Consider the following 12,077-nt stretch of genomic DNA (forward strand, 5'->3'; position numbering starts at 1 on the left):
CCCCATCGTCTGCAGCAGGAGCAGGTTCTGCATACTTTCCTGGAGCTGGGACAGTTTTCCCCGTCTCTCTCTCGCCTCCTGAACACCTTTGAGGATGAAGGACCTCTTGATGTTCCCTTTTACTGTTTCCCACCAGTCCGCTGGGGACTCAAAGGAGGGGCTTCACGGTTCTCCAACCTGCGTAATCCCTCTTGAGCTCCTCGATGTTTCCCGGGGTCAACAGCTTGGTTTTCAGTTTCCACGTTCCCTTACCAGCCCGCTGCTCGTCCTGTAGGTGACAGTCGGCCAGCAGGAGGCAGTGGTCAGAGAAGAACACCGGCTTGACGTCGGTGGATCTGACCGACAGCGTTCGGGTGCTACGTAAATGCAATTCGCTTCACTCTCATAACCCCTCAGCCTCAGTATTTTCACTGAACCTTGGTAAACGAGATTTTGAAAATGTCGCACACGTTTGTTGGGGTGAGTGGGGAGAGGTCTATCTACTCTGGTTAGGGAGAGGACAGCGATTCCAAATGCCTGCCTAGAAGGTAAGATGAGAGATCTCTTCATGCAGATGGGTCTAGGAGCAAGGGATGATCTAACCACAGGGAGAGATCACTGCACCCAACCAAGGTTAATATTCAAAGCAAGGGAATTGGCACAGTGTTGAAATAGGGAAAGAGAGAGAGAGAGAGTGTGTAGCTCTGTTGGCACACAGTGCCCACATCTTGAGCCCTGTGAAAATACCAGACAGCTATCACCCTGTGACCCTTGACCTCTATTTGCACCTACCACCTGCCCCACCTCCCCACCCACCACCATAGTCCCCAGCCCCATGATTCATTTCACTGTCTACCACCCCCTAAACCAATCAGTTTAGGTTCCCACAACAGACCCACTAAAATTTAATTGAGGACAGAGCCTCCAAATGACAGGAGGGTGAGGTGTCAAAGGTCACATCTGACATCCACCAATTCCTGTGCCTCACCCCAAATGCTACCAGGCCAGCGAGCTTGGTTTTCGAAGTGATAAGTCTTTGGACTTTATCCAATACAACCAGCCACTGAACTGTATACAGTAAACATGTATTTATTGTCCATTGCGAGGAATCTGGGGATTGGGAGGATTGGGAGCTGCTTTCTTTGGTTACTCACGGGCAGGGCAGCAGGGCCTCTGGGTTAGGCCCAGAATGTGCTGGAGTGTATCATCTCAAAACCATGAACATTCTCCACCTCACTATGCAGCTCAAACATGCCTTTTTCTGAGGCGGATGCTGGTGGGAATATAGTGAGCATTTTTGGATCCCATATCTAAGGGAGAATGTGCTAGAGTTGGAGGGCGTCCAGAGGAGGTTCACAAGAATGATTCAGGGGATGAAGGGTTTGTCATATGAGGAGCTGTTGAGGACTCTGGGTCTGTACTCAATGGAGTTGAGAAGGATGAGGGGGATCTGACTGAAACTTACAGAATACTGAGAGACCTAGATAGAGTGGACGTGGAGAAGATAATCCCAGTCGGAGAGACTAGGGCCCTAAGGTACAGCCTCAGGGTGAAGGGATGACCCTTTAGAACTGAGATGAGGAGGAATTTCTTCAGCCAGAGGGTGGGGAATCTGTGGGACTTATTGCCGCAGAGAGCTGTGGAGGGCAAGTCCTTGAGTGTCTTTAAGACAGAGATAGATCATTTCTTGATTGGTAAGGAGATCACAAGGCAGGAGAATGGGGTTGAGAAACATATCAATAATGATTAAATGATGGAGCGACTTGATGGGCTGAATGGCCAAATTCTGGAAGAGATCCAGCCCAGCAGGGAGGAGATTGAGCCCTCGTGGGGAAGCCCAGCGTGGACCATCTACAAGCCCATGGCTAAAGAAGGACTGAAATAATTCCACACTATCTTGTCAAATTCAAAGCAAATAGTGAACAATTTTAGCTGATTCCTGAGCACGCTGTTTTGCTTATCTGCTTTTTGCTTTACATTTGCTGCTGTGATTGTCTGCTCTCTCAATGTGCATTAATCACCAAAGTGACGCTTGCTTGCATATCTGGAGATATCCAAATGTTTCCCATTGGATTTAATTTCTCCCAGCATGCAAGAACAATGCTCAATCTTCATTAACATTCACAGGAGCAGGGATGTATTGCTGCAGTTGTACAGGGCCTTGGTGAGACCACCACTTGAGTATGGTATGCAGGTTTGGTCTCCCTATCTGAGGAAGGCAATTCTGGTGAGGATCCTGGAGACAACAGGACTGATGGATGAAGAGAGACTGGATTGGTTGGGAGTTTCGAAGAATGAGGGGGTGTGGGGGGGAGGATCTTATAGAAACCTATAAAATTCTAACAGGACCAGACAGGGGTAAACACAGGAAAGGTGTTCCTGATCCAGGGGAGTCCAGAACCAGGGGTCATAGTCTAGGATACAGAGTAAACCATTTAGTACGAAGATGAAGAGAGAATTCTTCACCCAGAGAGTGGGGAGCCTGTGGAATTCTCTGTCACAGAAAGCAGTTGAGGCTAAAACATTGAAGGCTCTCAAGAAGGAGTTAGATACAGTTCTCAGGGCTAAAGGGATCAAAGGGTATGGGGAGGAAATAGGAACAAGGAGACTGAGTTGAATGATCAGCCATGATCCTATTGAATGGGGGAGCAGGTTCAAAGGGCTGAATGGCCTCCTCCCGCTCCTATTGTCTATGTTTCTGTTTAACAACACAGAACAAAGTGCAGTCTCCATGATGCCGCTTTCAGGATGAGTTATTCTGCTGAGGCCTGTCTGGCATCTCTCTGGTGAGAGTCACATATAAAATTAATAACTCGATTCCACAGAGTGTTCAGGAAATGATGGAGCTGGGGGCATCGATCTTTGAGAGAGATGTTCAAAAACAGATAAACCTTGATCTCCAGCAACCAGGTGTGAAACAGAAAATGAAGCGAGATGTTCTGAACATTTATAAAGCTCTGGTAAGGTCACAATAGGGCATTGCATCCTGTTCTGGTCATCACACTTCACCAGAGTGGTTCCAGTGACGAGGGATTCTGATAACGAGGGGTGAGTTGAAGAAAGGGATTAGTTCCACATAGAGAGAAAAGGAGATCGGGGGTTGGGTGGGGAGGATTTGATCAAGGTCCCCAAGATAAGTGCAGGTTTAGATAGGGAAGATGAAAAAACTTCTGAGGACACAGCTTTAAGAGTTTGGGCAAGGGTTGCAGAGGGGAACCGAAGGGTAAACCGAAGATGATGATTGATTCTACAATGAAATACAATGAAACACTTCCATGTGCAGTCCATGTGCTGGACGTAGACCCACAATGCCCTGAGGGATGGCCAGGGGATTCTGGGTATCTGGTCAGTATCACATTGTGTTTGGTGGGATCTTTCCTTCAGTGTCGCTGGATCAGAAACCTGAAATTCCCTCCCTAAGGGCATTGTGGGTCTACCTACAGCACATGGACTGCAGCGGGTCAAGAAGGCAGCTCACCCCCACCTTCTCAAGGGACAACTAGGGACGGGCCAATAAATGCTGGGCCCAGTCAGTAACACCCATGATTGAATAAAAAAACTCTTGCTATGCAGAGATTGGCTGCACACTTCCTACATCGAACCAGCCTCAATCCTTCAGAAGAACTTGCTTGGCCCCTAGTGTCATCCTGAGGTTGTGAAAGGCACTAGATAAATGCATGTCCTGTGAAGGTGCCACACGAGATCAGGTGCGTGGCCAGATAGCAGGATTATGGGATGTGTAAACATTGCTACTTCCTCGCACCCACCGGAACATTCCGTGACTATTCAGGGCAGACTGGGCAGAGATAGTGGGGGCGGGGGTGTAATTTGATCTTGACTTGCCTCCTGGCATTTCATTAAATGTGTTAAAATCTCTTCATTTCCCAGCAGTGTAATCTATCAGCTTTAATAAGCCAACAAGATACTGTCTTACTTCACACAAATAGTTCATTAAAGGGCCGTGTTATATTTTTATTGCTTTAAGTGTGCAGAGAAAGCTGTCCGGAGAGTTCATAAATCTCACAGGACTCTTGGCCCGAAAGGCTTATGTTTGAGCTCGGAATGTGTTATGAAAATTAATCTTCTTATGATGCCAACCCGTAACATTCCTCCAACGCTGACAACATATCAATTTGTGTAAACTTGGAGTTAGAGGACAGTCATTTCAGTCCCGTCAGTGAGATTAGTGGGGAATGGGGAAATTAATACAAAGTCCATCCCTTGATATCAAAGGCACCTTCACTTTCCCAGTGCAGGAGGGTAACTGATTTTATTAAAGGGCAAAAATTTCTCTCAGTATTTAATACTGCCTGTTTTCAGCTACAGATTTAAATTAATGCAGAGTCCATTCATCTAGGGTGTGGGTGGGCAGCATGGTGGCTCAGTGGTTAGCACTGCTCCTCACAGCACCAGGGACCTGGGTTCAATTCCACTCTCGGGTGACTGTGTAGATTTTTGCACATTCTCCCTGCGTCTGTTAGATGTACTCCAGTTTCCTCCCATTGTCCAAAGATGTGCAGGCTAGGTGGAGTGGCTGCACCTAAGTTACTCGGTAGTGTTCAGGGATGCATGGGTTAGCCATGGGAAATGCAGGGTTATAGTGATAGGGCACCCTTCAGAGAGTCAGTGTGGAGTGAATGACCTCCTTCCACACTGCAGGGATTTGATGACACCATGATGGAAGCTGACTTTGAATAGAGAACAAAAAGCGTTTGGCCAGCCACAATGCAAGAAATTCATCAGATCAATACAGTCCACACCAGCCCTCCGAACAGCATTCCACCCAGACCCAGACTCAATCCCCTACCCTAGCCCTCCATTTCCTATGGCTAACCCACCTAGACTGGAGATGAAACTCCACACAGCCAGTCGCCCAAGGCTGGAATTGAACCCAAGCCCCTGGCGCTGTGAGGCAGTAGTGCTAACCACTGAGCCCCCGACTTATGAAAGCAAAGCTGAGAACTGTAGATGCTGGGAGGAATCAGGAAATCAGCCCATGGAGAAAGGGAGAGAGAGGCTCAGACAGCCCAAAACCTGGTTCAGAGAGGGAATACACGTGTTCAAAATCTGGAATATAAGCCAAACCCACCTCAAACTACTCATTTTGACCTCAGACAGGAGGCAAGTGACTGATAGAAACATTTCAGGGGGGCTATGTTCTTCCGGTGTAACTCTTAGAGTATTGCGTGCTCAGGATTCAGGTGAAGAGGAGGTGAGATGGGGCTGGGAGAAAGTGAGGACTGCAGGTGCTGGAGAGTCCGAGTTAAAAAGTGTGGTGCTGGAAAAGCACAGCAGGTCAGGCAGCATCCGAGGAGCAGGAGAGTCACCACTGTTGGAGGTGACGAAGTGCGAAGGAAGATGGACAGGTGGGACAAGTCAAGAGCATGGTGCCGAGTTGGAAGTTTGGATCAGGGATAAGGTGGTGGGGAAGGGGAAACAAGGAAGCAGATGAAATCCACATTGATCCCGTGTGGTTGCAGGATCCCAAGGAGGAAGATGAGGCCTTCTTCCTCCAGGTGTCGGGTGGTTAGGATTTGGCAATGGAGGAGGCCAAGGACCTGCATGTCCTCAGCGGAGTGGGAGGGGGGAGTAGAAGTATTCAGCCACGGGGTGGTGGGGTTGGTGGGTGCGGGTGTCCCAGAGATGTTCTCTGAAATGTTCTGCAAATTGGTGTCCTGTCTCCCCAATGTAGAGGAGACCACATCGAGTGCAATGGATGCAGTAGATAACGCGTGTGCAAGTACAGGTACATCTCGGTTGAATGTGGATCCTTCAGAGAATATCTCTGGGACGCACTGACTTGTCTGTCGGATGTGTCTCCACCGCCAAACTCTCGCCACCCGACACCTGGAGGAAGAACACCTCATCTTCCACCTTGGGACCCTCTAATCACATGGGATCAATGTGGATTTCATCATTTCCCCTCCCACAATCTTATCCCAGATCCAACTCGGCACTCCCTCTTGAACCATCCTACCTGTCCACCTTCCTTCCCATCTATCCACTCCACCCTCCTCTCTGACCTATCACCTTCTCCCTCACCTCCATTTACCTATCGCGTTCCCCCCAGCCCCACTCCCCTCCCATTTATCTCTCAGCATCCCCTCCGGCCCACAAGCCTCATTCCTGATGAAGGGCTTATGCCCAAATCATCGATTCTCCTGTTCCTCAGATGCTGCCTGACCTGCTGTGCTTTGCCAGCACCACACTCTCAACAGCTTCTCGATCACGGCTGATCTCATCTCTGCCTCAACTCCACTCTCCTACCTGCTCTCTATAACCCTTCAACCCTAATTACAGATTACTAATTAAAAATCTCCTTCCATTTACTCACTGTCCCAGCATCCGCTGTATTCTGGGCAGATTTCCAAAGGACAAGACTGACCGGGAAAAGATAGCGAGGACTTAGACCTTTCACCAGAGGGCATGCCAAACCATTGAGCATCAGTGAAATACTTTTCAAGTGTTATCCCCTTTGAAGGGGAACTTGCAGAGGGTGGTGTTCCCATGGATCTGCTGTCATTATCCTTCTGGATGGAAGTGGTCATGGGTTTGGAAGGTGCTGTTGGAGAGACTAGGTGAGTTATTGCAGTGCATTAACTCAACGCGTTTTGTGATAAAGGCCAGGATAATGGTGATGGCTTCCTAAACATTGGTGTCAGTGTCCATGGTTAGTAAATTTTGGATAGGATAGGTTTCCACTAATATTATGATTTTACAGTTTGGTGTTAACATTCCAGGGAACACGTATCTAAAGATGACAGTTTGAGAATCTGAATAGAGGTTTTTTTTTGGTCAAAAAAGTCCTGGAGATTAAGAAATACTAGAGTTGCTAGCAATCACAGTGGCTCAGTGGTTAGCACAGCTACCTCACAGTATCAGGGTCCCAGGTTCGATCCCAGCCTTGGGCGACTGTCTGTGTGGAGTTTGCACATTCTCCCCGTGTCTGTGTGGGTTTCCTCCCACAGTCCAAAGATGTGCAGGTCAGGTGAATTGGCCATGCTAAATTGTCCATAGTGCTGGGCGCATTAGTCAGAGGGAAATGGGTCTGGGTGGGTTATTCTTCAGAGGGTCGGTGTGGACTGGTTGGGCTGCAGGACCTGCTTCCACACTGTAGGGAATCTAATATAATCTAGTTAATCCTGGAAAACCATCTTGTTATGGAGGTGTACTGTACCTTTAAGAGAGTTGAAAGGCTACGAAGGACTGACAAAGCACCGAGAGTCCTGGACAAGGTAAGAATGTAACACTTGAGAAATGATTAGCTGCAGCTGAGTTGCCATGAACCAAAACAAATTCAAATTTGGCCAATCTGTTTAAATTAAGCCCCAAAATACTAAAATCAAATCAAATTTGAATTTAGTATTTTGATAATATTAAAACCAATAAAATGATCCAATATTTTGGGGTATAAAACCGGACATTTTGAATAGATAGAAGGAGATTGGCCAAGCCACCAACTAGTACAGACTGCCAGCAGAACAGCTCTCTGAAAGGTACCTGTGCAGCAGAATGTTGAAACTGACCTAGAGAAAACCTACAGAGGAAAATCGACCAAGCTGACTTGTTTTTTGAAACATGATCTTTTTGTAAATCTTAACTGGGATTTTTTCGTTATCGGATCAGTAGTGTAGAGTGGGAGGTAAAAGATAGTTTTAAGAGAAAGGATTTGCACACAGTGGTAGGTTTTAATATTCTCTGTTGGACTTAAAGAATAAAATTGTTAATGTTTGCATTAAGTAGTGACCTCTGGGATAGTTCTTGGCCTCTTGAAGTTTATGGTGTGAGGTGAATTTCTTCAGTGTGGCTGGTTTAAATTAGCAGAGGGGTTTATCCCATATCATAACCATTTTCAATGAACAAAGGAAGGTTGAGGGGTGACCTGAGAGAAGTTCATGAAATAATGAGAAGTATAGATAGAGTTAATGAGAGTTGTCTCTTCCTGAGGATTGGGGATTTCAAGGCTAGGCGGCACATTTTTAAGGTGAGAGGAGAGAGGTTTAAAAAAAACAACATGAGGGGCAAATTCTTGAGCCAGAGGGTGGTTCACGTGTGGACTGACCTTTTTGAGGAAGTCGTGGATGTGAGTACACTTACAACATTTAAAAGACACTCAGGTAAGTACAGGAATGGGAAAGGTTTGGAGGTGAATGGGCCGGGAACAGGCAGATGGGACAAGTTTAGTTTGGGATTATGTTCAGCATGGACTATGAGTCTTTTAGGCCGAAGGGTCTGTTTCAGTGCTGCATGACTCTATGACTTATAATAGGAGGAGAAATTTGTGCACAGTAAGATCCCACAGACAGCACTAAGGGCAATGAATGCAGAGGTTGTGTGAGTGATAAGTATTGGTTGGGGCACTGGGAAGAACTCACCAGTCTTTCTGAAAAATAGCAGCACGGATCCTTTTAAATGCTCCAAAGGTCCAGTACAGCAGTCGCTCAGTGCCACCACAGGGAGCGCTAGTCTCGGTTTTTCTGTTTTAATCTCTGCAGTGGGACTTGGACACACTGATCTAATTTGCTCTGGTCTGACAGAGGTTAACAATGCACTGGCTAATATCATTTCAAGAGACTGGACTTGGGTGGAAATCCATCAGCTTAAGATTAGATTCCCTACAGTATGGAAACAGGCCCTTCGGCCCTCCGAAGAGTAACCCACCCAGACCCATTCCCCTTCCCTATATTTACTCCTGAATATGGACAATTTAGTATGACCAATTCACCCTAACCTGCACATCTTTGGACTGTGGAGGAAACTGGAGCACCCGGAGGAAACCCACGCAGACACGGGGAGAATGTGCAAACTCCACACAGACAGTCACCCGAGGCAGGAACCGAACCTGGGTCCCTAGTGCTGTGAGACAGCAGTGCGACCCACTAAGCCACCGTGTTGCCCCATGTCGCTGAAGTTTTTAATCCTGCACTCATCAGGACAAATGCAAGAATGCCAAATTTCAAATGGGCACAACAACCTCTACCTGAGGGGAAGAGGCTGCTGATTTGTTGGAAGTTCACTCTCTTTGGTTTGGTTTGGAAAGTAAAGGGGAAGCTACAGGTTCAGAATCTGCCAGAGAATTCTCAAAAAGATGCTGGATTCGACAATATTACTTCTGTCTGTAGAGAATGGCTCCCTGTATGTGAATGTACACTGCTCTAGAAGCAGAAATGAACAATTTTGGGAGCTGATTCAAGAGTTGTGATGTCAGAAAAGCACAGCCGGTCAGGCAGCATCCGAGGGGCAGCAGAATCGACATTTCAGGCATAAGCCTTTCATCAGGAATGAGGCTGATATGCCCTTCCTGATGAAAGACTTATTGCCCAAAATATCGATTTTCTTGCTCCATGGATGCTGCCTGACCTGCTTTACTTTTCCAGCACCACACTCTCGACTCTGATCTCCAGCATCTGCAGTGCTCACTTTCTCCAACTTTTGGAGCTGGACTGATTATCTCAAATTGGTGCAGCATATTCAGGATCAATTAGCAAATGCTGACTTATCACATCCAACAGGTAACTATTTCTTTTGGACTTAACATGCACATACCAAAGCAAATGGAAATGTATTGATAACTTATAAAAAGGGGTCAAGACAACCATTGTCTTACCAGACCGAAGGGCTGTTCTCATTAGAGAGAGAAAATTGTCCATGTAATGACCCTCAGGTCAAGAGAGAGTCTTTCACGGTAACCTCAGCTGCTGTGGGAATTAAACCCATGCTGTTGGCATTATCCTACATTGCTAACTGACCCCTACCCAATATGTAAATGCGTGCAGGGAGTGAAGTGCTTTGAGACAGCCTGAGGTCGTGCAAGGGTACTATACGAATGCAATTTCTGTCTTTACACAGTGGCAGTGTAGAGATGTAGCATTGTGAAACAAGCCTGCAGGAGGTAGATTATAATGTTTCCGTGATATAAATGGATCTGACTCAGTCAGATGCCACTTCACTGCCCCTGGTATTTGCAGCAGCATTGGGTAGTTGTATCTCAATTAACCACAGGGATGTTGAAGTCTCTGAGTAATGTAACTTTGCTGTTAGTGTCACGGTCAGATCAGCAGAGCCAGCAGACAGCACAGGAAGGAGTACAATGTCCATTAGTCACTCTGTGTGACAGGATTCCATAGACAGGACACACCATCAATTTGTCAGCTGTCATGTTCAGGAATTTATAACTCGACACTTCCAGTACGCAGAGAGTCTGAGGCACTCACTGTGCCTGAGGGATCCAGGCCTTTCCGTGTACGTACACACACACCCGTACACCCCTGCTCTCACACACCCCTTCACGCTTGTACATACAGACACACACACACAATCACACAGTCATTCACACATACATACTCACATGCTTGCATATACACTCAGACATGCACACACACTCACGCACACTAACACACACATGCACACTCACATTTACTAACACACACACATTCATTAATGCACACGCACACTAACACACACAAACTCACACACATGCACTAACATTCATTAATGTACCCACGCTAACGCACACTAGCACAAAACAGCACACACAATACATGCACGCTAACACACATGCACACACGCACACGGTCACACACACATACACGCATTCGTGCACATTAACACAGTCATACATGAAAAGGACAGTGGAACTTTAAAGTTGCAGTCTGTAATCAATGCTCACCCAAATGTTCAATCGATCTCAGAGAGAAAAGACTCTCATTTCCTTTCTCAGGATGTCCCAATGCCCCTCACAACCAACAAAATAATTGATGTGTAGTCCCTGTCGCAATGTGAGAAAGAGGACAATTCAATAATGCACAGCAAGATCCCTGAAGTCCTTTCTGTCTAGTACTTGTAACTTGGGTCTGGAGTCACATGTAGGCCTGACCAGGTAAGGACGGTAGATTTTCTTACCCAAAGGTCATTCGTGGATGAGTCTATTGACAGTGGTTACAGGGACAAATACTTTTAAACTGAATTCAAAAATGTACCATCTGACATGGTGAGATTCTAACCCACATCCCCAGACCTTTAGCCTGAGGCTGTAGGTTACTTGCCCAAATAGAGGGTTAGCTCAGTTGGCTGGAGGACTGGTTTCAGCTGCAAAGTGATGCCAACGTTGTGGGTTTGATTCCCGCACTGACTGAGGTGACCATGAAGGACTCTCTTTCTGAACCTTCCCCCCTTGCCTGAGGCATGGTGACCCTCAGGTTAATTCACCACCCATCGTCTCTCTGTAATGAGAGAGTCACCCTGGTTGCTATGGCTTTAGCCTTAAGCAGCTACTGCAGTAATAAGGAATTGGAAATCAAAATCGGTAGACATGATTAATATTCCAAAGTTAAAAATTGAAACATATTTTTCTCAAGATTAAAAATTTAAAGCACAATGGCTTTGATTTGAGATCATTTCGAAGAGTGATCTTTAAAATGTGTCATGAATCATTCCGAAAAAACCCCACAGGTTTCACTTTATATCAAGAATGACTGGACCTCTTAAAAGTTTCATGTTTAAAAATGCAATCAAACTGTTTTAACATGTAAAATGTTTCAGGCCTCCCTGGTGATTATTTCCAAGTTGAAGGGAGTCTACTCACACCTGGAAACACAGGAGTAACATCTTGACGTGTCATTAACCTGTAATTAGTGACAACACTCCCTGTTCATTCCACACTTGACATGTTAAGGAGTAAACCCTTGAGGATTATATTAAGGGTTTCACTGTGGAACATTGCCCTGCTACACACCCCACAAAATCTGCTCTAGGGAATATAGCAACAATTATATACATTTTTATAGCACCTTTGATAGCACATTTTTATAGCCATCCTGAGTCTTCTGAACTGAAATAAGACCCTGCACCACACTGGGATGTAGGGGGGACAGGTGGCCAACAGTTTGTCAAAGAGGAAGGTCTCAAGGAGAACGGGAAATAGCAAAGCAAGGTCATGAGGCGCTGAAATGTAGGGAGGCAGTTCCAGAGCACAGCAGCTGAAGGTACATTCCCCACACTAAACCCCACCCCAACCCCCACCCCAGTTCCCCCCACACTAACCCCAAACCCGACACTAAACCACACCCCAACTCCTGTCTCAGTCCCCCCCCAAACAA

The sequence above is a fragment of the Chiloscyllium plagiosum genome, unplaced genomic scaffold, assembly GCF_004010195.1.
Source record: "Chiloscyllium plagiosum isolate BGI_BamShark_2017 unplaced genomic scaffold, ASM401019v2 scaf_55, whole genome shotgun sequence".
Lineage (NCBI taxonomy): Eukaryota > Metazoa > Chordata > Chondrichthyes > Orectolobiformes > Hemiscylliidae > Chiloscyllium > Chiloscyllium plagiosum.